The sequence below is a fragment of the Thermobia domestica genome, chromosome 17 (genome assembly GCF_964235325.1).
Source record: "Thermobia domestica chromosome 17, izTheDome1.hap1.1, whole genome shotgun sequence".
Lineage (NCBI taxonomy): Eukaryota > Metazoa > Arthropoda > Insecta > Zygentoma > Lepismatidae > Thermobia > Thermobia domestica.
The window spans coordinates 107426528-107449704 of NC_137470.1; positions in this window are offsets into that span (position 1 = coordinate 107426528).

Genomic DNA, 23177 nt, shown 5'->3' on the forward strand with positions numbered 1-23177 from the left:
GAATCATAACTCTTTTTGTAGTCCTTGAAAAAACGAAACAACTTCTGTAGGAAAAGATTTTCGATTTGGGCCACCGTTTTCAAAATGGCCGCAAAATGGGTCCTGTATTGGATAAAACGCCCAGTGCTCATAAATCAGATCTTAGTTTTTGTTTCATCTTTTTTTCTCAGCCGTTTCTGATTTATAAGCACTGGACGTTTTAACTGATACAGGAACCACTTTTTGCAGCCATTTTTAAAACGGTGGCCCAAATGGAAAATTGTTTCCTACAAAAGTTGTTTCGTTTTTCAAGAACTACCGAATGAAGTATGGCTCAATAGAAGTTCAATTTTGAAAATTTGAAGTTGTCCCCTGGGTGCCCTTCAAGGAGGGCCCTGAGGTTCACCACAACAATACCATGTGATGTGCCCTATAACATTTTCCTGTCTCAGTTTTCGCTTCATCTTTTTATTCTTAGCCGTTTCTGATTTATAAGCACTGCACATTTTATCTGTAACACCCTGTATATATATATATATATATATATATATATATATATATATATATATATATATATATATATATATATATATATTGAAAAACTAAACAACTTTTTTAGGAAACAATTTTTTATTTGGGCCACCGTTTTCAAAATGGCTGCAAAAAGTGGTTCCTGTATCAGTTAAAACGTCCAGTGCTTATAAATCAGAAACGGCTGAGAATAAAAGATGAAAAAAAACTAAAAATGAAATGAAATGAAATCTTTGAGTTTTACGTCCCACGGTTATGCCGGTTAGGCTAAAGGAGACGGTGATAATGAGTAATGAATGAGATGGTGGAATGAAGAAAGTGGGAGGAAACGGGAGAACCCCGAGAAAACCCACGCACACGGTGTTTGTCCACCACAAAGTTCACTTGGCGGGGGCTGGGATCGAACCCGGGACCCCAAGCACCAGAGGTGAAGGCTCTACCACTGAGCCACCGCGGCCCAAAACAAAAACTAAGATCTGATTTATGAGCGCTGGGCGTTTTATCCAATACAGGACCCATTTTGCGGCCATTTTGAAAACGGTGGCCCAAATCGAAAATCTTTTCCTACAGAAGTTGTTTCGTTTTTTCAAGGACTACCAAAAGAGTTATGATTCAACACATGTACCCATTTGAAATTTTGAAATTGGCCCCTGCGACAAATTCAAGGAGGGCCCTGGGGGCCACCACAACAACATCTTAAGTGCCCTATGTCATTTTCCTATCTCAGTTTTTGTTTTATCTTTCTCTTCTGAACCGTTTCTGATTTATAAGCACTGGACGCTTTATCTGATATTGAACCAACCTTTTGTATCCATTTTGAAAACGAAAACGGTTTTTATCCTGAGCCGTTTGATTTTTTGCCTGATACAGGACCCACTTTTTTGCAGCCATTTTGAAAACGGTGGCCCAAATTGAAAATTGTTTCCTACAAAAGTTGTTTCCTTTTTGAATGACCAGCGAATGAGGTATGATTCAATACATGTTACTATTTGAAAATCTGAAGTTGGTCCCTGGGCCCCCTTCAAGGAAGGCTCTGAGTACCACCACAACAGCAAAATGTGATGTGTTCAATGACATTTTCCTATCTCAGTTTTTGTTTCATCTTTTTATTCTCAGCCGTTTTTGATTTATAAGCACTGGACGTTTTATCTGATACACGACTCACATTTTTGCGTCCATTCTGAAAATGGTGGCCCAAATTGAAAATTGTTTCCTACAAAAGTTGTTTCGTTTCTCAAGTACCACCGAATGAGTAACGATTCAATACATGTTCCTATTTCAAAATTTGATATTTGCCCCTGGGCCTCCTTCAAGGAGGGCCCTGGGGGCCACCACAACAATACCATGTGATGTGCTCTAAGACCTTATCTTTTTATTTCCAGCCGTTTCTGATTTATAGGCACTGGACGTTTTATCTGAAACACCATATATATATATATATATATATATATATATATATATATATATATATATATATATATATATATACACTTCAAAAGTATACTGTGCCAATTATATTTCTTCAGTCTAGCCATCCCTTTCCAACGGCACCACTCATGTCGAATAATCATTAATGCTATCCACCAGTTCCTTAAAGCTATCCACCTAGGGCGATATTTAATAAAACAAAATAACATAATAGAAATATAAGCAAAAAACAAAATTATGCTCGGTTTTGTGTATGCTGGCAATCATGATATGAGGGATTTTTGCAGTAGCAGAGCATGATGCGGAGGGAAGTTGACACTAGGGAGTGAGCGATCTGGCGGAAGGAATTGGAAACTGGAGTAAAATATTGAATTTATTGGTTTAAACCTAAAGTCTATATTGTCTGCCAAATATAACTTAGCTTCTGAAACAAAGATGTAGTACGAAAATATAGAATCAAGCACTAAAACTCTTACATTAAGGTTCAAAGCGATACGCACCATGGTTATGGGCATTATTAGTTAAGAAAAAGAAAACAAACAGAAAGTAGTCTCTGTGGTTAGGTGGGTAGAGTGTCGCTCACTCTACTATTTTGACACCAGATCGAACCCCATGCCATCCCATCACATATATTTTCTTTACAAAACATTATAGGAAGTGTATAATTTTGATGTTAATAAGAACCGAAAAATATAATAAGGAAATAATTTACTGATAGTATCCTTTAATCGACGTATTTATTCAGCATTTGAATAATATTGGTAACAGCGATTCATTTCAGTTTATGGTCATGTGTGTTTACTTCTCCCCTGCCTGTTCTTGAACAGCAGACCAACTCACTTCGGATTTGTGTCTTAGGAACAGGAATATGAACATATGGGACTTTCACAGACTTTCCAATCCTACTCCTTGTTAGCACCAAACATGACGTTATATCGAATGAAGTAGAATAGCTTGTTGTCATGAAGGAGAGGAAGAAAGAAAAAAGCTGATGTCAAATTATCGTTTGTGTGTGTCTGTGCTTCTATTTTTTTCTTTCTAGAGTATTGACTTTCTCTCTCTTCCTTTTCCATATTCACAAGTGCAAGAAATGCAATCATAAATCTGTGTAAAGAATAAAGAATGCTTTCGTTGAACAAAACTAAATTATACAGATCTATGTATGCGGAACACGAAAGTTTCCAAGCCATATTTCTACATTATACAGTAACGTGAAAAACGGATATTAAAACTATATAACGAACAAGCATAAGCTTTCTTTCTAGCATTACTACCCATTAAACGTAACTCATTAAATTTTGGGGATTAAAATTATCACCTTACCTGTCGGTGTAGGCCTATTCGTTTTCACGTTCGAGCGACGAAAGAAGAAATTGTAGTGATACTGGTAAAGATCGAATTCGAGATATTAATAAGTCAAGTTTCACGCAGCCACATGTCGAAAAATTGATTTTTCGATGTATGTCCATCTGTTCGTCTGTCAGTTCGTCACGCTTTGACATGCATTCAAGGAGAGGGATTACTGTTCAACGTTTCTGGACTAAATTCTATACATGAAGTTTTTATAACACCTTATTCTTTGAAATCCTATATCCTCCGACACCTACAAATAAGGGTAGTTTACTGAAGGATGAATATTTAAAATAATTAGTCTCAAAAAAGCTGTTAAGATTTTGCTTATTTTTTTTTACAAATATATATCTTTTATTAATAATCCTTTACCGTAGTATGAATCATTGTTCCGAAAAACTACATAAGGTGTAATTTATTGTATGGGATGCATTTTTTAACAATTTTCTCAATCACATTTCATAAATAAATGTATCATTAACTACCTAACAATATGACACAACTCGTTCGAAGGAGTAGTTTACTCTTAAGGTAATCTTATCTCCGACGATTTTCCCATTAACCCTTTCGATACCAAGGAGGAGTTCGTTGAACTCACTGCCAATTATATTGTGAACTGTGCTTTTCTGCGTGGACAAAAAAATCCGAAAAAAATAACCATGTGTAATGGTACGTTAATAAAACAATCCTGTTTGATTTTGCTCTAAACGGGTTCTTGTTTATTTTGTATAGGGCAATAATGCAAACTGAGTTCAACAATACCCTCCCCTTGGCAGCGCATGTTACCTTTATCTCGTTATAACTAAAGATATCGTTGCGGCTTGGCGTTTTTGTTTTTGCTACAAATAAACACTGGCATGTCTTAGCCTGACAACACTGATGTTTTGCAACACTGAAGATCTTGGCTTGAAGAACAGTGATTATTGTCACTTTATTTGTTATTGCTGAACGTAGTCGGAGAGTTTGCAGTAATGGAAATAGAACTAATATTTCGAACATCCTGTTAGTTAGATGTTTTTACTTATAGCAGTACAGTGTTTTCGTAGCTCCAGTGCTAATATTGTGAAGTTGGATATTGTACCCTAAAATAACCTATTTGTAGCCTAAAATAATATAACCAATTTGAATAACCTACATGTATAATTTCATTTATAATGATGATGATGATTACCCGAATGTCCCTGGGCGAGAAGAACCGATGGCGGTTTGCCATTTCCTTCCTTGTGACGTCCAGAGGACGGGACCCAGAGTTTAACGTGGGATCCAAACCACTTGTGTTCCCACTTGTGGAATCGAACCAGGGACCCCTAAATTGCAAGGTGACAACCTTAATCACTCATCCAGCGGGGACACTATTTCATTTATGACTGAATATTTAACAAAACATCTGAGAATTTAATTTGAAAATGAATTTTCCTCTATGGGTTCAACGACCCCCAGTAGATATCCCGGCGGGTAGATGGCCGAGTCAGCGAAATTTGATCTTGTTTTCCTAGAATTCGGTATCATTTTCTGGAATTGGAAGGCAAGTTTCGACAAGCCCTTAGTTGCTATGTTCATATCCTTTTACGGCTAGTACAGAAGTTCGTGGGAAAATGTTTTTTTTATGAGAACAGTCTGTTGCTATGGTGATAGTCTTGGATGGCTTCATCGTCTTGGATGGTCATACTCTTGGACGGATCATAGTCCTATCAGTTATCATGATCGAAGCTTCCCAATTGATTGATTGATTTTTGCTTTTCGTTATGTATTGAATAGCTAGATGCTCTTGGCCTTCATAGTCTTGGATGCTCATACTGTTGGACGGATCAGAGTCCTATCAATTATCATAATCGAAGCTTTCCAATTGATTGATTGATTTTTGCTTTTCGTTATGTATTGAATAGCTAGATGCTCTTGGCCTTCATAGTCTTGGATGCTCATACTGTTGGACGGATCAGAGTCCTATTAGTTATCATGATCGAAGCTTCCCAATTGATTGATTGATTTTTGCTTTTCGTTATGTATTGAATAGCTAGATGCTCTTGGCCTTCATAGTCTTGGATGCTCATACTGTTGGACGGATCAGAGTCCTATTAGTTATCATGATCGAAGCTTCCCAATTGATTGATTGATTTTTGCTTTTCGTTATGTATTGAATAGCTAGATGCTCTTGGCCTTCATAGTCTTGGATGCTCATACTGTTGGACGGATCAGAGTCCTATTAGTTATCATGATCGAAGCTTCCCAATTGATTGATTGATTTTTGCTTTTCGTTATGTATTGAATAGCTAAATGCTCTTGGACGGACGAGAGTTCTATTAGTTATCATGATCGAAGCTTCCCAATTGACTGATTGATTTTTGTCTTTTCGTTATGAATTTGAACCCCCCAAACCCCTCCACTCTACTCCCTCCTGCGAAGAACGTAAGCGAAAGCTCTCTCATTGAAATTGAACGCAAGATCAGTACTTCACGATTTAGAGTTGAATTAATTCTTGCATGAAAAAAAAAATTCATGTATTGATTTTAGCGTAGCATATGATATGTACATTGTTCGAAGCTCTTCATTTCGAAGCACTATAATGCTTTCAAGTGTTCAATGCTTCCTTTCTCCCTCTCTATCATCGAGAATCGAACCCGGACCAAAGTGGTATTAAAACATAAATAACAACCATAAAAATAAATTTAAAAAATACAGCATCACATTATTATTATTATTATTATTATTATTATTATTATTATTATTATTATTATTATTATAATATTATTATTATTATTATTTTTATTATTATTATTATTATTTTGGTCATGATTTTAAAGTTGAACTTGTCCTTGCATGAAAAAAAAAAGAATTTCACTTCGTTTTCACGACAGAAAGGATCGAATTAATTTCATGCCTTAAAATGTGTAAGGTTTTCTCATCGAGGATCGAACCAGCAGGACACGGGAATCAAACGCAAGACCTGTACTTCACGACCATTGAGTTGAATTCGGACCAAAGTGGTATTAAAACATAAATAACAACCATAAAAATAAATTTAAAAAATACAGCATCACATTATTATTATTATTATTATTATTATTATTATTATTATTATTATTATTATTATTATTATTATTATTATTATTATTATTATTATTTTGGTCATGATTTTAACACATTCGAGACGGAGCCCGCCACGTAGGCGGGCTATGTTTTCTTGTTCAGTAGACGGAGCCCGCCTACCCGGCGGGCCCAAGGTTTCGTTACTTTGAATGGCAAACGCATGTCCGTAGGTAGGTTTCGGCTTCTCATTTATACTTTGTGATGCCTCAAGTACTTGTAAAAAAATTCGACAATGCGACCAGTCCAGAATGAGAGACTGTTTCCGCGCGAATTTGTCAATTGTGCTTCAACCGAAGCAGCTGTGAATGAGTCATCAACATACATAACTTCTATATCTTGGTTTTATCGGTTTGATTGATTTGCAGCACAAATAAGCCTTGCACTATATTCTTAGTGTAAACTAATATTTTGCAATTTCATGATATCCAATCACTCTGTAAGGTTCTTGTATTTCATTATCAACGATGTAACTGCTTGTAAAGGTTATTATATGTACCTCAGTATTCAATTGTATTGTTCGTCGGACTTTTTTTAAAACTGCAAAACGGCTCATTTATAACAAATAAATAAAAATATATAGAAATGAACAAATGATTTGAGATTTGTGTATTAAATAGTCCTAAGTATATATGCTAAGAAATGAAAGATCTTTTAATTGTATTCTTTGTAGTAGATTGTTTACAAAATCCCAAAAAACATGGTAAAACCGCCGTCCTGAGGGAGAAACCACGCAAAGAGGGCCTCCGACTCGAATGTGTTAAAGTTGAACTTGTCCTTGCATGAAAAAAAAAGAATTTCACTTCGTTTTCACGACAGAAAGGATCGAATTAATTTCATGCCTTAAAATATGTAATGTTTTCTCATCGAGGATCGAACCAGCAGGACACGGGAATCAAACGCAAGACCTGTACTTCACGACCATTGAGTTGAATTAATCCTCGCATGAAAAAAAAAGAGTTTCACGGAGTAATCCAACTTGAGGTGAGCACTTTATCACTGAACGTCAGTGCCTCGCATATAGATTAGATTTTATTTTTAAAAAATTTTCGTCTTCTTTTTTTTTCTAGTCGTCTTGTATTGGGTAGCTAGATTCCCCCTCAGCCCCCAGACCCATCTTGTAATGCTAAGAATAGAAGTTCCAAGAGTTTGAGGAGTTTAACCTGATCTTATTCTCACGAAACGTCCGGAAAATTTTCGTCTGGAACCTTCTCAGGAAATTGAGTTGATAAGACGATTGTTGCAGTTCATGGATGTTTTTAAAACGTATTGGTAGCGGAAGCTCCTAATAGCATATCATAATGATTTAAAAACGTAAGATTTAGAGTTGAATTAATCCTTGTATGAAAAAAAAGAATGCTTTCTCATCGAGAATCGAACGCGGATCCCAAACGATCATGGTCTTTCGTAAGTGTATGGTACATGTATAAACAAGATGAAACATGATTTCCTCTTCGTCATCCCTTCCTGCATCATGCATGTGTGCACAGATATTTGTATGCATAGTGTCATTAGTCTCTGTTGATCATCTGCTGAAATAACATGGCTGTGTAAATCATAAGTTACTTTATAATATTGACTTCCATAGATTTCGAACATAATTGAACATAGAAACGTAAGGAAGATTTCATTGAAGTAGACGAATAGAAAAATACGAATAGTGGAAGATTAAGAATGGAACTGCGACCAAATTCTGTATCTGAAAGGATACCATTCCAACAAATGCCAGAATTACCATATAGTGGTGCATATAAATGTTTTGCCCCTCAATATAATCATTATTGTACAAAGGAATTACGTTTAAGAAGATTCGAACACTGTCCTATTTCATCAAAACAATGCCCGGATCAATTAAGTGATGCTGGATTTTTTTACACGAAGACAAGAGACCAAACTATATGCTTCTATTGTGCTGGTGGATTAAAAGATTGGACTGATAACGATGTTCCATGGATAGAACATGCGAAATGGTTTCCTAATTGTCCATTTCTTTACCTTATGAAGGGATATGCTTTTATTAAACAAATACAGGAAAAGTGCCCTGATATACAAGTATTTCATAGTTCTCCGAATGATGATATACATAAAAATGCTAGTAAAAGTTGCAGTAAGGAACTTAATTTTCAATATGGTACAATTTGAAGTGAAACTTGAATAAAGTTCCATTACATACTTTTTCTTTGTATATAACTGTAAAAAGTACATGTACATATTCTAAAGTTATCAAAACAATATGTATTTGTACGAATAATTTACGTATGTGCTATTATGTATAACCTGCAGATGCATTAGCATCGTATTTGGAAAAATGGAAATATATGTTTAATATATAAAGGAATGAAGATTAATTTATTTGGACGTAACATGCACGATCTTGAGTTTACTGAACTGATATCATAATCGTAAGTGTATAGGACATATATAAACAAGACGAAACATGGTTGTTTCTCCTCCTTGTCATATTAAATGGTGCATAAGGTCTTAATTTAATGAAAGTCAAATTAATGTGTATTGTACTGAAAAGTGGAACATTTGAATAAGTGAATCGTGTTGCTAAAGACCTTGTATTTGGATTTAAGTGAAATTTTAACAGAATGGGAAAGAAAACTTGTACATTTGATCCCGCTTGTTTTCAGACTATAAACAGAAAAACTCATAGATTCAATTATGACTGATTTATTGGATAGTGTACAAACACAGTCAAGTTTGACGGAAAACGAACTTTAAAGTTGATGAGTGTCAATGAAGTGGACTTCTGTTCATAAAGAAGCAGAAAATACTTTTCATTTATACTGAACAGTGTAGTACTGATTCTAGTGCATTTAATAATAATAATAATAATAATAATATAGTAAAATTGAAATCCTTTATTATTTTCACATAAAATTTGTATTTTTTGAACGATCAATACGGTAGGATTTTTAAATTAGTATACTAATGTTGTTGTTATTCCGATACTTCTCTTTTAGGAGTTAAGAAACTTCATTTAGAATGGTTGATCTGAGAAGAAACCATACGGACGTCTTTTTTTCGATCACAGCACAACGTACGTTTACGAAGAAGAACGTTGTGTTTGTAGATTTTTGAATTTATCAGAAAGTCCATACGGTGTGAACCGTGATCGAATCAGGGACCCCAAAATACTGGATGTAAATCATCTATCACTGAGCCATCATACTCGTCAAACCATAAAAAAAACACAGACACATACATACACATATGTGAATGTCTGTTTTGCTAGTCTCTCTCTTTTCTCTGGTTGCTAGCACATTGAACTCCATCTTAAAATGGTTTAGTTTCAAGAGCAACAGATAAGATAACATTATCAAATGTTTTGATGATTCGTAGCAGACTGACCTACAGCCCTGCTAAACGAATGATAAAAGGTACAGTACAATTAATTGTATGTTAAATCATATTATGTCTTAAAATGTTATATGTGCCTGTAGTATGTGCTTTTGGGAAGCCTCCTTGGAACATCGAATCACTTCACCTTTAAGTAATGATCATAGAATAAAAAATCTGGAACGAGAGAAGTGTGTATGTGTGTGTGTGTGTGTGTGTGTATGTTTGTGGCTCAGTGGTAAAGCAACGACTTACCCTTTCAGATGAATACTTAGTGTAGTAGATCATTGTTCCGTAATCCAGTGCATGTGGTCCCTACTTCGATCTCCGCTCAAGTAAGCTTATAGTTTTTTATTACTAATTGTCGTGCACTGTGGTCGACTTCCAAACATTGTGTCCGTGAGTTTTCATGGTCTACTCATACATTCTCATTCTACTAAGTATTCATTCATTCATTCATTTGTCTTAATCATCCGTCATCCTCAGCATAATGAGCATAATCGTGGTACGTTAAACTGAAATATTTTCTTACGTTTCGAACGTAAGAAATATGTGAAAGTTTGTGTGTGGCTCAGTGATAAAGCAATGACTTATTCTTTCAGATGAATACTTAGTATAGTAGAGCATTGTTCCGCAACCCAGTGCCTGCGGTCCCTAGTTCGATCTCCGATCAAGTAAGCTTATAGTTTTTTATTACTAATTGTCGTGCACTGTGGTCGACTTCCAAACTTTGTGTCCGTGAGTTTTCATTGTCTACTCATACATTCTCATTCTACTAAGTATTCATTCATTCATTCATTTGTCTTAATCATCCGTCATCCTCAGCATAATGAGCATAATCGTGGTACGTTAAACTGAAATATTTTCTTACGTTTCGAACGTAAGAAATATGTGAAAGTTTGTGTGTGGCTCAGTGATAAAGCAATGACTTATTCTTTCAGATGAATACTTAGTATAGTAGAGCATTGTTCCGCAACCCAGTGCCTGCGGTCCCTAGTTCGATCTCCGATCAAGTAAGCTTATAATTTTTTATTACTAATTGTCGTGCACTGTGACAAAGTGCATGCAGCCCCTAGTTTCATCTCCGAACATCGTGTCCGTGAGTTTTCATGATCTACTCATACATTCTCATTCTACTAAGTATTCATTCATTCGTTTGTCTTAATCATCCATCTCCCTCAGCATAATGGGCATAGTCGTGGTACGTTAAACTGATTTGAACGTACCTCTAAATTGAGTTTTCGTATTTGCTACGGAATAAGAACATCATATTGTGTTAAGTAATAGTTTTCGCAATCATTGAGACATCATGCCCTTCGTAAGAGAGAGAGAGAGATGAAATACTTTTAGTTTAACGTTCCACCTAACAGAATTTCTTCGTATTTCCACTCTTCAGTGAAAATCAACGTTGCCATTTTCTTTTAGCATAACATGTTTTTTTGAAGGTACATTAGTGACAATACTACGCGTCTCGGATGTTTCTGTTTCATTTCGAATTTGAAAAAATGTACTTGTCGATTTGCGACTTTTGTCTTTTCGTACCGAAAAGTTTCTCCATTCGTTGGAAAATAAATCTAAAAGTAATATTTTTTCTTCACGAACTATGAGAATTGTCTGAAACAAAGAGGGATGTCTTTATGCCCTTATTATAATTATACTGAACACCTAACATTACCATCATCATCATCATCATCAGCCTTGGAGAAACATGAATCTAGCAAATTCCGAACTCGTTATCTTTCTTTTTTTTAGAGTAATTAACTGAAGGTGTGATGATGACAAATTTGAGGCACGGATCGCCATTAAGTTCCAGCAGGATACATACCAGGAAGCTTCAGCATTTGAAAAACGAAGTACTGATTGTAAATCCTTTACCACTGAGCCACCATACTCCTCAAACCTAAAATGTAATAGGTTTGTACATCATGTAAAGACCCCCCGGAGAAATAAAGATACGTCCCACAAAAATATACCCTTTCTCGGTTAAAGGACATATGATTAAGACAAATGAATGACGAAAAAATATTAGTTGATAGAATGATAATGTGAATAAACGTTATATCACTGAGTCATCATGCATCCTGAATTCCATTGAATTTATGAGTAGAAGAACAATACAAAGCTGCAAGCGGTTTCGGTTTCGATTCCCGGCGGTCATAAAATTATAACAGCTTTTTCACCCCATTAACCTTCAATATAGTTTTCTGTGCTCAGGCAAATGTCCAAACAATACATAATATGTAAGTCCCTTCCATTTCCCCGGACTCATCAAAACGTTATCCCTCAAACGTAACAGGCTAAATAGACATAATCTAATTCCTAACTAGTACTCATCTCATCCAAACTGTTTATCTGTAATATACATTTGCGCAACCTGTGAAAGCTTCTCAAGCTATTGTTGAGATTTTTAAAATTTAAAATTTTATCAATAAAAGATTCTAGTTTGTTTCAGAATTCATCATTCTTCTTTACAGCAAACTTTATTCAAATGAATAGATTCAGCCGTTCTTTTATAAAGAACAAAATAATTAAAAGTAATGTACTCACAAGTAACAAAGTTTCACTGATTCTTCAATCACATGATCATCATTCATTTGCTTTGAATTATTCTGTATCATTCATTTTCATGAATCTTTAAAATTATAGTGAAACCCTGTTAAAAATACACTGAAATCCTGTTAAAAATACGGTGAAACCATGTTACAAATTACATTGAAGTCCTGTTAAAATTACAGTGAAACTATGTTAGAAATTTTGCTAAGATATTATTTTAGTAAAAATAATATATTGGAAAAACCTAACAACACAATTCTTATAAGTTATATTTAAAAGTAATAATAAGATTAGAATACTTTTAATGTAAAACCATTGTCAAATTTGTTTCAAACCCACAACTCTTGGAGAAAATCAGGTAAATGTCCTTTATTTTAAAAGTATGCAGTCGCCTAAAAGAAATATTCAAGTTAAACCAGATGTTTCCTAGATCGCCCAAATTTAGTTAATTATTTTACTTTTCATTTTCCTAAAACAGTTCAATACAATACCTTAAGTGCTGCAAAATCCATTGCCACAGCCTTATAGTGGTCTTTTTAAAAAACAACTAGCAAACAGTCACAAAGAGGGAAAAATTTCCGCTATGGGTTACCCTTCAAATTTGTTTTGAAAAATACAAACACTTTTAAGTTAAAAATTAGAAACCATTGTCAAACACAACAAGAAAAAATCTTTGCGGTCAGCAACAAATATCCAATATTAATCGATAGGTCAAGGAATAATTATAAAATAAAACACTAAATTATAACCAAAGCCATTTTCTACTTTCTTTCTTTTTTCTTTTTTTATTATTATTATTTGTCTATATACATCTTTTTACAAGTTTTTTTCTTTTTTATGGGAGGCCAAAAATTACCTCTCCCTCAACCATTTCTTTTTCTTCTGTTTTTCTTCTTTTGTTGTTTTCTTCCTCTTCTTTTTCTTCTATTACTTCATTTATGCACTTCCCCTCTAAGTTCCATTTTATCCCACAAATTAATATTTCATTACTTTCTCTCTTTTGTTCTTCTTGATAAAGTTCTATTAATGTGTAATTAACACATAGTACATGTGTGCCACTTTTGCTTCCTTTTATTATTTGGGCACGCGTATGAAAGAAAATAAGCCGTTCTTTGTCCCCTTTTTCTTATTTTTTCTTCACAATAGTCTTCAACGGTAAATGCACTAGTGCATCTTTTTCCCGAAAAAAAAAGATACCAATTATATTATCAGAAAATATATAATAAACTTTAAAAGTACACCTATCTTATACTGATAATATACATATGTTTTCTCTTTAAATACTACAGTAATTTTCACTCGTGTAGCTTTGCTGTTGAACAAAATGCTACAACTATATTTACTTAGCATGAAAAATCAAAGTTAACTTCTCCTTTATTGTACACAATTGTTTCCCCGATCAACATGTGTCACATTCTACTTTTAGTCGTGTTTCTGTTCTTATGGTTAGGTTTGGAAATTTGCATTTTAATAAAAAAATAAAAGAGAGAGCTGAATTACTACCACATAGAATGAAACATGATGATAATATCACGTGGGATAATAAAGGAACTGTTTATGATTTCTTTCCGTAATGTTAAAGAGCAAGAAATAATGTCCTACATATACTAACAGTAATAGTAACTAAAATAACTAGCTATCGAATATATAATACAATGCTAATCACTATATTCAGGTAAATATTACATTTAAAATTCATTCTATTCTACAATAATCAGAATATCTCGATGCTATACGAAACATGATTCTACAGATTATCTTGGAATCCGTCAAGAGTCGAAATCAAGTTTCCTACACAGAAAGTACGTGCGCTAAGTGATTTGACGCGAATATGTATTGCTTTCAGCAAGTAGTGTCAAAGAACACGTATTACATTTAAAATTCATTCTATTCTACAAGAATCAGAATATCTCGAGGCTATACGAAACATGAATCTACAGATTATCTTGGAATCCGTCAAGAGTCGAACTCAAGTTTCCTACACAGAAAGTACGTGCGCTAAGTGATTTGACGCGAATATGTATTGCTTTCAGCAAGTAGTGTCAAAGAACAAGTATTACATTTAAAACTCATTCTATTCTACAAGAATTAGAATATCTCGAGGCTATACGATACATGAATCTACAGATTATCTTGGAATCCGTCAAGAGTCGAAATCAAGTTTCCTACACAGAAAGTACATGCGCTAACTGATTTGACGCGAATATGTATTGCTTTCAGCAAGTAGTGTCAAAGAACAAGTATTACATTTAAAATTCATTCTATTCTACAAGAATCAGAATACTATACTTATAAAATAAGACCAAAATCTACAGCCAAACGTGGAATTCGAGCTACATTAACTATCATCAAGAGTCGAACTCAAGTTTCCCATAATATAGGCACGTACATCCACGAAAAACAATGAAATAATTAGTTCCAATACTAATACTATCTACGTTACGAAAATATCACTTAAATAAGCACTGAAATAATAATAATCAAAATCACTACTATCAAACAATATAAATACTATACTTATAAAATGATTTTTTTCCGTAATGTTAAAGAGCAAGAAATAAATTCCTACATATACTAGCAGTAATAGTAATTAACAAACTAACTACGGAATATATAATGCAATGCTAATCACTATATTCAGGTCAATATTACATTTAAAATTCATTCTATTCTACAAGAATCAAAATATCTGGAGGCTATACGAAACATGAATCTACAGATTATCTTGGAATCCGTCAAGAGTCGAACTCAAGTTTCCTACACAGAAATTACGTGCGCTAAGTGATTTGACGCGAATATGTATTGCTTTCAGTAAGTAATGTCAAAGAACAAGTATTACATTTAAAATTCATGCTATTTTACAAGAATCAGAATATCTCGAGGCTATACGAAACATGAATCTACAGATTATCTTGGAATCCGTCAAGAGTCGAACTCAAGTTTCCTACACAGAAAGTACGTGCGCTAAGTGATTTGACGCGAATATGTATTGCTTTCAGAAAGTAATGTCAAAGAACAAGTATTACATTTAAAATTCATGCTATTCTACAAGAATCAGAATATCTCGAGGCTATACGAAACATGAATCTACAGATTATCTTGGAATCCGTCAAGAGTCGAAATCAAGTTTCCTACACAGAAAGTACGTGCGCTAAGTGATTTGACGCGAATATGTATTGCTTTCAGCAAGTAGTGTCAAAGAACACGTATTACATTTAAAATTCATTCTATTCTACAAGAATCAGAATATCTCGAGGCTATACGAAACATGAATCTACAGATTATCTTGGAATCCGTCAAGAGTCGAACTCAAGTTTCCTACACAGAAAGTACGTGCGCTAAGTGATTTGACGCGAATATGTATTGCTTTCAGCAAGTAGTGTCAAAGAACAAGTATTACATTTAAAACTCATTCTATTCTACAAGAATTAGAATATCTCGAGGCTATACGATACATGAATCTACAGATTATCTTGGAATCCGTCAAGAGTCGAAATCAAGTTTCCTACACAGAAAGTACATGCGCTAACTGATTTGACGCGAATATGTATTGCTTTCAGCAAGTAGTGTCAAAGAACAAGTATTACATTTAAAATTCATTCTATTCTACAAGAATCAGAATACTATACTTATAAAATAAGACCAAAATCTACAGCCAAACGTGGAATTCGAGCTACATTAACTATCATCAAGAGTCGAACTCAAGTTTCCCATAATATAGGCACGTACATCCACGAAAAACAATGAAATAATTAGTTCCAATACTAATACTATCTACGTTACGAAAATATCACTTAAATAAGCACTGAAATAATAATAATCAAAATCACTACTATCAAACAATATAAATACTATACTTATAAAATGATTTTTTTCCGTAATGTTAAAGAGCAAGAAATAAATTCCTACATATACTAGCAGTAATAGTAATTAACAAACTAACTACGGAATATATAATGCAATGCTAATCACTATATTCAGGTCAATATTACATTTAAAATTCATTCTATTCTACAAGAATCAAAATATCTGGAGGCTATACGAAACATGAATCTACAGATTATCTTGGAATCCGTCAAGAGTCGAACTCAAGTTTCCTACACAGAAATTACGTGCGCTAAGTGATTTGACGCGAATATGTATTGCTTTCAGTAAGTAATGTCAAAGAACAAGTATTACATTTAAAATTCATGCTATTTTACAAGAATCAGAATATCTCGAGGCTATACGAAACATGAATCTACAGATTATCTTGGAATCCGTCAAGAGTCGAACTCAAGTTTCCTACACAGAAAGTACGTGCGCTAAGTGATTTGACGCGAATATGTATTGCTTTCAGAAAGTAATGTCAAAGAACAAGTATTACATTTAAAATTCATTCTATTCTACAAGAATAAGAATATCTCGAGGCTGTACGAAACATGAATTTACAGATTATCTTAGAATCCGTCAAGAGTCGAACTCAAGTTTCCTACGCAGAAAGTACGTGCGCTAAGTGATTTGACGCGAATATGTATTGCTTTCAGTAAGTAATGTCAAAGAACAAGTATTACATTTAAAATTCATTCTATTCTACAAGAATCAGAATATCTCGAGGCTATGCGAAACATGAATCTACAGATTATCTTAGAATCCGTCAAGAGTCGAACTCAAGTTTCCTACACAGAAAGTACGTGCGCTAAGTGATTTGACGCGAATATGTATTGCTTTCAGAAAGTAATGTCAAAGAACAAGTATTACATTTAAAATTCATTCTATTCTACAAGAATAAGAATATCTCGAGGCTATACGAAACATGAATCTACAGATTATCTTAGAATCCGTCAAGAGTCGAAATCAAGTTTCCTACACAGAAAGTACGTGCGCTAAGTGATTTGACGCGAATATGTATTGCTTTCAGCAAGTAGTGTCAAAGAACAAGTATTACATTTAAAATTCATTCTATTCTACAAGAATAAGAATATCTCGAGGCTATGCGAAACATGAATCTACAGATTATCTTGGAATCCGTCAAGAGTCGAAATCAAGTTTCCTACACAGAAAGTACGTGCGCTAAGTGATTTGACGCGAATATGTATTGCTTTCAGCAAGTAGTGTCAAAGAACAAGTATTACATTTAAAATTCATTCTATTCTACAACAATCAGAATACTATACTTATAAAACATCACTTAAGCACTGAAATAATAATAATCAAAACCACTACCATTAAACTATATAAATACGAAATTTTCTCAACTGAAGAATACTTTTTCCTAGCTGTCCGTACGCTAAGTGATTACCCGCGAAGATATATTGCTTTTAAGACAAACATCTGCGAAAGCGGATAGGTCTATCAGTGTAGTATTCTGTGATATAATGCATGATGCATTCTTACACATTTCTTCACATGTTGACAATAGGTCCGCAATTTGAATTACACTATTAAAGATGTTCCTACACTTATATCTGAGTAATCATTCCTGTAACTATATCTGATTACCCACACCTTGATAAATTGCACAAATCTGAAATTTTTCAGATGAACCTTTAATGCAAAATAAAGTTGCATCACGTAATGGCCATCAAGTTTTGATAAGTGATGACACTACGAATAAAAAATATCTATGTCCACTTAACTCTAGCATTTCCTCAAAGTCAATGCTAGCAGGGGTAATATAAATAAAAAAACATCGCTGATAACGGGTTTGCGTGTACAAATTTCTAATTTCATTATCTTTCTTTTCTGAATATGATGGTACATACTCTTTAAAGTAACATAAGACACCATAATTCCCTTTGTAATACATAGATTGTATAAACAAAGTAGCTGGAGTTTCATCAGCCTGAAGTATAGGAAAATGAACTGAATGGTTATGTAAGAGGGACTCCATTTCAAATTATATTTTAAGACAGACAAGAAAAGCTAATTCAAATGCGGAATTACAACGTTAAATGATAATACGTATAAGAAATTCAAATAATCACCATCTATAGAAATTAGGTAACACCTTAGAGATGATTAAAAGAGAAAGAAAGATACAATAGCAGCTATGTTTTAACTTACTAGAACGTAGAGCTTCAGTATGCTGACAATCTCTTCTAATACACAGATGAGCACAACACAATTCGTAAAAGTCTACTTCACACACTTCACTCTGTTCAATGGTTTTATTCGAGAGAATAGCAACTATGTTTTATCTTACTAGAACGTAGAGCTTCAGTATGCTGACAATCTCTTCTAATACACAGATGAGCACAACACAATTCGTAAAAGTCTACTTCACACACTTCACTCTGTTTAATGGTTTTATTCTACATTCGTTTGACGTCAAATAAAAACGTCACACGAAATTTAAACATTTCAAATATTACATTTCAATACAACTGTTTCTTCTTTCTTTTTAAAAATAATGATTTAGTGTATACTTACACCGCAGCGGCATGACGAAGCACTCACCTATCTGAGAAAGGGGACTTACGAAATTTCACAAGCCCTAATCAGAATTTCATGTCTTTCTTCTCTACATTTCTCAGGAAATGTCCTAATCGAAGAACATATATATTCAATTACATCAACAAGAATGAACTGTTACCACCGTGATTAAATGTACTCAGCGAAAACAGGATTTCTCACAAACACACGAACAAAAAATTCATAAATCCCATATATACATTAAAGGTAAACGCAATCGCAAAGCAATACGAACACTTATATCTGAAGTCAAAAATAAAGCAAGTTTATTATGATAACTGTTTTCAAGAAACATATGAGCTTTTCCAAGCGAATAAAATCTTCCCACCTCTCCCCTGCTACATTTAATATCCTTATTCAGATTCACATCTGAAACAAAGTTTCATTTCCTTATTTACACACATTATTCTATATGTGTATCAAAATATCATCTTTAGTAAATCTTATATATTAAAAAACTTATTTTACATTACACATAACTCAGCGTTTTTGCATTCAGATTACACTATCTTCAGTCGCACGTGAGTATGTTCGTATGTGAAGACGACAACAAACATACATGTAATCTCAAATGCTGTATACGTTTGAAAATACGATATTCACGATTCATGCAATGCGATATTCCCCTGAGCAACTAAGGTCTATTCGATCAAAGAACAGTCTGCAAACAAATTCTATTCCCGGGAACACTTACAAGTGAATTCGTGAGAATCCCAAGACCAAATTAGATAAAGCAAATAGTTCATAACCTACAGACATTTCGTGGGGCGTAATCTTTTGTGCTATGGGAATATGTTATAACACAAATCTCATCACGGCTGCAACTTAAGTGATTTTAATTACTTGTCATAACATACATCATCATGTGAATATCCATATAATACTTTTCACATGCAATACAATCAACCCTGCTGAATTTAGCATACAAATTTTTTCATCCTACGTTTTTAAAACATTATGATATGCTATGAGAAGCTTCCGCTACCAATGCGTTTTAAAAACATCCATGAACTGCAACAATCGTCTTGTCAACTCAATTTCCTGAGAAGGTTCCAGACGAAAATTTTCCAGACGTTTCGTAAGAAACTCCTCAAACTCTTCGCAGAAAATCTGGGAACTTCTATTCTTAGCATTACAAGATGGGTCTGGGGGCTGAGGGGGAATCTAGTTTCCCAATACAAGACGACTAGAAAAAAAAGAAGACGAAAAGTTTTTTTTTTTTAAATAAAATCTAATCTATATGCGAGGCACTGACGTTCAGTGATAAAGTGCTCACCTCAAGTTGGATTACTCCGTGAAATTCTTTTTTTTTTCATGCGAGGATTAATTCAACTCTAAATCGTGAAGTACTGGTCTCGCGTTCGATTCCGATGAGATAACTGCTGGTTCGATCCTCAATGAGAAAACATTACACATTTTAAGGCATGAAGTTAATTCGATCCTTTCTGTCGTGAAAACGAAGTGAAATTCTTTTTTTTTTCATGCAAGGACTAGTTCAACTTTAAAATCATGAAGTACCAAATTCGATCCCAGCTCCCTACCAAAGTAGATTTTTGTGTACAATCTTTATTTCATAAGTTAACGAAGCTACAATCAAGGTTAGTTGTCTGCTTCACTTTCACTCCCAAATTAATAATAATAATAATAATAATAATAATAATAATAATAATAATAATAATAATAATAATAATAATAATAATAATAATAATAGTAATAATAATAATAATGTGATGCTGTATTTTTTAAATTTATTTTTATGGTTGTTATTTATGTTTTAATACCACTTTGGTCCGGGTTCGATTCTCGATGATAGAGAGAGAGAAAGGGAGCATTGAACACTTGAAAGCATTATAGCGCTTCGAAATGAAGAGCTTCGAACAATGTACATATCATATGCTACGCTAAAATGAATACATGAAATTCGTTTTTTTTTTCATGCAAGAATTAATTCAACTTTAAATCGTGAAGTACTGGTCTTGCGTTCAATTTCAATGAGAGAGCTTTCAAAATGAAAACATATTTAGTGTACAGGTTCGATTCTCGATTAGAAAGCATTGAATATATTAAGACATTAAGTATGCTCTTCGCTATGCAAAATAGCTATTCAATACATAACGAAAAGACGAAAATCAATCAATCAATTGGGAGGCTTCGAACTTGATATTCAATCAATTGGGAAGCTGCGAACGCTATAACTGAAAGGACTCTCATCAAGATCCGATAGCCGTCCAAGAGTATGAGCATAGTAACAACGTTCGCTTGCGTTCTTCGCAGGAGGGAGTGGAGTGGAGGGGTTTGGGGGGTTCAAATCCATAACGAAAAGACAAAAATCAATCAATCAATTGGGAAGCTTCGATCATGATAACTAATAGAACTCTCATCCGTCCAAGAGCATTTAGCTATTCAATACATAACGAAAAGCAAAAATCAATCAATCAATTGGGAAGCTTCGATCATGATAATTGATAGGACTCTGATCCGTCCAACAGTATGAGCATCCAAGACTATGAAGGCCAAGAGCATCTAGCTATTCAATACATAACGAAAAGCAAAAATCAATCAATCAATTGGGAAGCTTCGATCATGATAACTGGTAGGACTATGATCCGTCCAAGAGTATGATCATCGAAGACGATGAAGCCATCCAAGACTATCACCATAGCAACAGACCGTTCTCATAAAAAAAAAAACATTTTCCCACGAACTTCTGTACTAGCCGTAAAAGGATATGAACATAGCAACTAAGGGCTTGTCGAAACTTGCCTTCCAATTCCAGGAAATGATACCGAATTCTAGGAAAACAAGATCAAATTTCGCTGACTCGGCCATCTATCCACCGGGATATCAACTCCCCCCTTGGTATGCTACGTTACAGAAAACACCTTCGTATCGTAAGGGTTAACGCCTGACGCAATTTTGTTCATACTTCATAAATAAATGTTACATAAATAAGCTAACGATATGGTATAATTCCATCATCCTGAAAATCTAGAAGTGGTATATTACATTTAGGAGTAAGTTTTACCCTACGATTTTGTCGAGAACGACTCAGGCAAATTTGTTCATATTTCATAAATACATATCTCGTTTGCCCTAAAAAGATCCACAAAAGAGGGATAGTTTATTCTTGGCTTTTGATTTTTGACATTTTTGACTGTTTTCTCAGAGAGCACTTAGGCGCTTTTGCTCTTAATTTTCATACAATTATTTCCTTAATAATTCTAATATATGGCATAACATTTTCTAACGGAAATATGACCAATGGGTACTTTGCTATTGGACCTAAGTTGCTTCGAACAAAGTTTTTAAAAATAAATTATTTTACTCGCATTTCCCAATTAAATGTTTCAGTAATAGCTGCAGAATAACACGAGTCAGTTTAAGAAATTCGAGCGAGAAAATCCAGTGCGCTTCATCCGTACCCATTCTTAAATATATTTTTAAATGTTACACCTAATCACAATTTTCCTAACAAAATCGAAACTTCTTTTTAAATGTGCCTTGTTGTAGCTAAATGGTTCAAGTGCATTGGTTCTGGATTTGATTCCCGGTTAGAAGTAGTGAATTTGTATCCAACGATATGGTATAGGTGAAACGTCGGCGCAAAGAAAAGTGTTTAAACAAGCCTAAATAAGCAAATCAATAATACAAAAAAATACAATATTACGAAATTATGGAAGAAATGTTGTTATTAGGTATTTGCGACTGAGATGTAAAACCGATAACGCTCAACTCCAAAGGTTAAAACTGAAACATACTATACCACGTTGATCAGTGGTCTCTAGATAAAGCTATCCTACTAGGAAGTGATTGAGATACCAAAAAATGTAGCAATCGCTGGGAGACATGTTAGGAAAATACAGTGGGTGAGAGTGTTTAATACTGCAAATCATGGCTATTCTGCACCTTTGTTGAGTATTGAAGTACGTAGGTCTATACAGGATTGCATTGAAATGAACATTAGAACACAATACATGTTTAATATTGGTAGGGGCTTGCTGACAGGTGTCACCGTCCTACAGCTCATTTTTTGCAATTTAAAAGAAACATTGAGAAAATAGATTTATTCTGAACTTTATTAACCAACCCTCGAATAAACCCAAATGTTCTAGAAACTCGTTGTCATCGCTTTGGAATGTCTGTTCATTTGTGTTAGTAGACTTCCGTTAGATTTCGTAACCATATACGGGCATACGATGCAGAAACAACGACTTTCTTTGTGAACGTTCTCTAACTCCGGAAAATCGGGAAAGTCGCAAAACATTTTCCTTCTCTTCAGTGCTCAACGCTGATTTGACTAGTTAAAATGCCCGCACTTCTTTAGCCAAAGAGCGCGAACTTAGTAGTATACGTCATCATCTGAGCGCTCTAACACCGAGAACATATACGCAATAGCTAACTGAACAAAAAGGGGCAGTCGCCATGGACCAGTTCAAGAGGAACGTGTTGACGTT